Raw genomic sequence first — 6,396 nt, 5'->3', positions numbered from 1 at the left:
CTAAAGAAGATGACATTTCCTTACCTATGTAATCATGTCGTATTACGTCTTCCACGCCTGAAATAAGCTTTTCTGATGGTATCTCATCCTTCGTCGAAAAGACCAAGTTGCATTGGCATCTGGACTGGACGTCAATAACGGGAAACTGTTGAAAAATATAGGTCACGTTGCTTCGGCTTATTTCGTTTTATTATTTTCGCAATCTCTTTCAACTGGTACCATTCCAGTTGAACTCGAAAATGGGAAAGGTGGTTCCCATCTTCAAATCCGGCAACAAAAACTCACCTCTGAACCATCGACCAATTTGCTTGCCCAGCGTACCTTGCAAACTCATGGAACCCGTCATTTACTCTCACATCATGAATTTCCTCGACTCTCATAACTCCTTTCACGATTCTCAACATGGGTTTCGTAGGGGTCTCTCCTGCAAAACCCAGCTTGCCATCTTTGTTCGTAACCTTCATGCTAACCTTGATGTTAACGTACAAACCGACTCCTTATTTCTTGACTTCGCGGAAGCCTTTGATAAAGTACCCCGCAAACGCCTAATTTTAAAATTATCCTTCTTAAACTTGCACCCGTATGTACTAAACTGGATAAAAGAATTCTTGACTAACCGTTCACAAGCAGCGCTTACAAATGACCAATTAGGCAGCCCACTTCCAGTGTCATGGGGGTGCCTCAAGGCTCTGTCCTCGGGTCTCTTCGGTTCCTAATATACATTACCGACCCACATTTGCAGGCATATTCTAATACCCGCATGATTGCTGACGGCTGCGTTATTTACCGAGGCGTTACTAGCCTATCTGACCATATGATTCTACAACAAGATCTCAACCACATAGTACAATGGTGTGATGACTGGCTAATGTCCCTAAACCAACTATATACAAGCTCATTTCTTTCACACGTCGTCAAATACCCCTTCACTTCACTCATAACATAGCTAACGTCCCCTTTGGAACACTAACCCCTTATATATACCTTGGAGTTACCTTATCTAACAATAGGTCTTGGAACACGCATGTTGCTAAAGTCATCTCATCAGTTAACAGAACTTTGGGTTTCTTAAAACATCATTTACGTAACGCTACGAGACACGTAACACTACTTGCTTACAAATCATAAATGAGGGCTAAGCTAGAGTACGCATCTCCCATCTGGAAACCACCCGAAGTAGGTCTCACTAATACCTTAGAATCCGTTCAAAATCGCGCTGCTAGATTCATTCATGCCTCGTATTCATATGAAATCAGTGCTTCATTCCTCAAAGCCGAGCATAACTTATCACCTTTGCCTTATCGCCGACGCATTGCAACCCTATCTCTATTTCACAAGTTCTTTCACTCGCCACTTAATTGCGCTCCTTACATTATCCCTGCAGCTCACATATCTCATCGCACTGGTTATGCATTATAAGTTTCTCGCTCACGTGCCCGCACTTAAATATTTCCTGCTTCATTGTTTCCCAGAGCAGCAAAATACTGGAACGGCCTTTCTCGCAACATCGCCCTTATCACCTGCCCATCAAGCTTCATGCATAGCATATCAAATATAACATCGCACTATTTGTTGTGTCAACAATATTCTGAGTAAAAAAAACCGCCACTTATGTTATACTGCCAGGGGGATATTTAAGGAAATAAAAATGAATGAATCAAGCATCCGGGTCTCTGTTGTATAGTTCGAACAGCTTAGACTCCTTGGTAAGCAAGCATAGGTTTCCGAAAATCCAAGGGGCCCGGTCCGATCCATTGCCGTATGTTTATTACGGAGCCTGGGAAGAACGTTATAGCCAGCAAGGAGACGACCGAGGTGCGATTTTTATTTCAACCTCATACGGCACTAGTAGATCTGAACCACATGACCTACACTTCCCATCAGTGGCTGTGCTAAATGCTCTGCCAGCGCCTATAAATGTAATTCGGCCAATCAGTGCGTGTGGTGTTGCTTATTTTGAACATTTTGGGAACCAGCTTTCTCGTGCTTCTCGACTAGACCCTATTCAGCAAGGCATAGTTGAGGCAGGTCCTTTCCCTTCGTGAAAGTTTCACATTGAGATAATAATAATAATATTTGTGGTTTTAGGCGCCAAAGCCACTTTCTGATTATGAGGCACGCCGTAGTGGAGGACTCCGGAAATTTTTCCCACCTGGGGTTCTTTAACGTGCACCTAAATCTAAGTACACGGGTGTTTCACATTGAGATGTTCAAGTACATATAATGGAAGCGAAAAATTTGCTTTTCTCTTGCTGCATCGCGTAGCAAATTGGTTTAGCGGATCTGAGAGATTTGCTTATCATCTGCCGCATTTATAATTTGGTCTCCTACCTTTTGCTTACCGACGATGGTAAGCGACAACTTCTCCATCGCATCCTGACTCGCTGGCATTGAAGCCGAGATATTTGCAGATACCGCCCAACCTGCCGCTTTAGCGCACAACACAATCAGCCCAACTCCGACGCGGCCTATTAAAATACATGTAAAAGCGCAAAAACGTTTTTCTGAGATAACCCCTGCACCAATTTTAATGAAATTTGTTGCATTTGAGAGAGAAAGTTAAATTCTAGTGACTGTTGTAAGCGGAATTTCGATTTAGGGCTTGAAGTTTGTTAAAAAGATTTTCAAAAATTCGGAAGTTTGAAAAAAAAAATCGAAGCACGAAGTTTACGAACTAATAGCTCTGCAACAAGAACAGATATCGCGGTTCTGTAAACGGCATCCATTAGACCATTCAAAGCGGACAAATTTCATGTCATTTTATGTCTTACGTGAGTTTGTTACGTTGTTTACGAGGGTTTTGCAAAAGTTCTAATTACATATTAATAAATTTTTTGAGATTCATGTGTAAGACGTCGAATTTGTCCGCTTTAAATGTGGTATGACCACAGAGCCAGGCGTGAAGTGCATACTTCTGTGTCGGCTCTCATAACGAGACTTTTGGGAGTCTTGCAAAGCAAAAAGTCGTTCCTGGGCAAGTTGACGAGCAAATATTTTCTCCCTATGAAACCCTTAAAACGGTTTAAATACAGAAGTAATATTTACTCCAATTTGAACACTTGAAAACTCCTTCATGAAATGAAGAAATACTCAATCCATTTAGTACACTTAAAAACCCCTTCGGGAAAGGAAGTAATATTAACTTCAGTTGGACAATAATACAAAACTGCTGAGAGAGATGAACTAACATTTACTCCTATTTGAACACCATTACAGCTCTTGTGAGAGATAGCGTTAAATAAATCTCCATATGCATGGAGCATAAAAACTCTCATTCGGGAATCCGCTAGGCAACCAGCTATTTGCTCCCATCTGGGATTAGATATGTTTAGTATGTATATGTTAGTATGTATATGTATACGCTCATTATGACGCATTTTCTCTCAATGGGGCATGTGTAGTTTTCGTATTATTATACATATTTCCTTCTTTTTGACGGGGGGACGGAAGGTATGTTTAGGGACGTGGTAGTCAGCAAACAAACGTGTGGTAACAAAGTGGAAAACGTAGTCTACGGTGACCACATGTAAGCATAGCGATCATATTTCATTCACTAATTTTCTTAGGCCTATACGCATAGTACGCGTCGACAAGCCTCCCAGCCCCGCTGAACCAATGCGCTACGCGGGCGCAGCAAGGGCCGAGCTCATTGTTCGCTCGCATATACGTACGTTGACATCAGAATGTGAAACTTTCGCGAAGGGAAATTGTTGGCGTCGGGTAGGCCTTGGTAAATACACCACTGTTTAGGAGCAGCAGAACGACGGTTCCGAAAGGGTTCAAGATGAGGAACACCGCATGCACTGATTGGCCGAATTACAACAGGAAGGAGGCGCTGGCAAGCATTCAGCACAGAGACTGATGGGAGGTGTATGCAGTGTGATTCAGATCGACGAGTGCCTTATGAGGGTGAAATGCAATACGCACCACGGTCGCCTTCTTGCTCTCTATAACGCTCCTTTCAGGCATTGTAATGAACCTACGGTGATCCATTGGACAGGGACCTTTGGATTTTCGGCATTCTATACTTGCTCACAAAGGACCTTAAGCTGATCGATCTATTAAACAGACACCCGGAAACACTCGACCCTCTTATCGCCAAAGCTGTCATGCATCAACTGTGTAAACTCCCTAACAATAATCAACGTGCAGCTCATGGACCGCGAGTGGCAGAAGCCGAAGCACCGGCTCGTTCAGGGTGTCAACAAAACATCGACGGATCAGCTACACTCGCACTTTGCCTGGGATTTGGCGGACGTCCGTCAACGGGTAGCCGTCCATCACAGACTACTTCCTTGAGGCAATCGTTCGCCGATACATCTCCTATGATGACGTACACCTGCTTGACAGTACCTGATGTCGAACTTCTTCTTCATCGTCTTTTTTTTTTCTTTTTCAAACTTGGCTATCTTCAGACCAATTCCAATCTTGTGCTGCGCGATATTACCCTACTTCAGCCGTGGTTCTCTCCACCCAAGCAATACCACCGTTCCACTGAAACGCGGTCCAAGCGCATTCCCTCTTTCAGAAATATGCAGCTGTGAAGACTGAAACCTCCGACACGGCTAAGATTGCGGCCCTTGGTGAGAGACTGGGAAAATGCTCCTAAGGAAAATTTTCTGTTAGGTGCCTTTCGCTTTGCGGCAATGGAAAAAAAGAAATTTCGCGGAATGTACATGTTCACTTACTGGAGTTAAATTTTAGGCAAGTATAATGGAACTTATTTATTACATAAGGAGCGTGTCGCAATGTGTAGTGCTGAGCAGCCCTAACCAAGCGTGAGCTCTTGTCTCAAGGGGAGCCAGCCGCAATGCCAAAGCATGGGCCTTCCTCATTTTATGACCCGAGTGGCAAAAGCGACGTTCGGGCAATCTTCATTCCACATGGACAAAGAGAATACAGTGACATTTACCAAAACTCTGTATTACACTACAATTTCATTATTATACAATGCCAGTGTCAAGGAACCAACAGCATCTGTACAGGCGTGACATATCTACGGATGTCGTCACCGATTGTGATTTTTGTTGCAAGTGCAAAACACTTGGCCTCTCTAGGAACTGATATGACTGGGTGCAGCTTTCAGGACAACATTTCAGGCATAGGGATGAGTGGATATCAAGAAAAGGAGCGAAGAGAACATCTTTATCTAACTATTGAAGCAAGTATTTCGATTCATGTAATAACTCTTACAGACAGGCTCCACAGGTCTCTTAAAATAGTTCTTTTCCGTGGGTCCGTACACAAAGAAATTCGACGACATTGTCCCGGCAAATCAGAGGGGACAAACTATTCACAGCACTCCGCCCATCGTGACATCCCCTTGCTGGACTCCGCCTCCGACGTCGCACCTTCAGTCCCGCACATGGCGCTACCAGTAGGTGGTCGGGAAATGGGGGCCGACACCGTTTCGACGGAAGTCATAGACGTTGGCTCCTTACTGTAATTAGTGGGCTCTTCGTGACGGTCAGCTTTACCAACGTCGTTACCGCTTGCACAGTACCTAGCGGTTGCTGTCACCTTGAGGGAAGCTTCTTTGTTGAGCGTGAATAGTCAGCGCTGGGCCTCGTCAATGTCTTGGCGGGCACTGCGGAAGTGGTAGGAAACGCACTAAGAATGCCTTTGCTGTTTTGAGACGCTACAGAACACACTAGCACAGGTACAAGTGGCGTATGTAACGCTCACAACTAATCTTTTGAAATGGAATCACTTTTGACTCACCTATCTTGTGGCCGGTGGTGTACCACATGTTTGATTGAGATTTCCAATCTGATGCAAGCACCGCAGTAGTTGTCGACATAGGCTCTTCTTGGGAGATATGTCTGCCACGTTTCTTTGGCAGGCACACCCATTTGGTCGGTGGTGACATACTGTCTAATATTGACCACCGCTGAAAGAAATTCCGCAAACAAAATGAGAATGAAAAACCGGGTGGTTTGGAGCAGACCCACAAGATATAGCCCACAGGCACCGGAACTGTCAAGAAGTAAAACAGCTGGAAACAAACTATCCCCAAGAAGATTACCTCGTAACAAAAAGCCATGGGCACTCTAAACGAACCGGGATGAAAGTTTAGAAGTATCGAGGCCTTGATGCTCCTTCATCATATTTGATTGCTACCGCCAGCGACACATTCTGCCAGAAGCAGCCACTGGTACTAGGGATCTCAATGACAGACGAATTTTAATTTGAGCTAATTGCCCTGCAGATTGCCGAAACACACAACGTTTGTTGAGGTGTTCTACTTCTGGAATTTCTGCGAAACTCAATGCACCGAAGCACTCCCTCACTAGCAAGAATGACCAACATGCTACCATGGGAGCTACACTAGGAATCGAATTAGGATGATTGTCTTGACTGAGGGCTGCCCTGTAAAGAACATATTACGGATCTGCA

The sequence above is a fragment of the Dermacentor variabilis genome, chromosome 4, assembly GCF_050947875.1.
Source record: "Dermacentor variabilis isolate Ectoservices chromosome 4, ASM5094787v1, whole genome shotgun sequence".
Lineage (NCBI taxonomy): Eukaryota > Metazoa > Arthropoda > Arachnida > Ixodida > Ixodidae > Dermacentor > Dermacentor variabilis.
Note: the sequence above shows the minus strand (reverse complement) of the source record.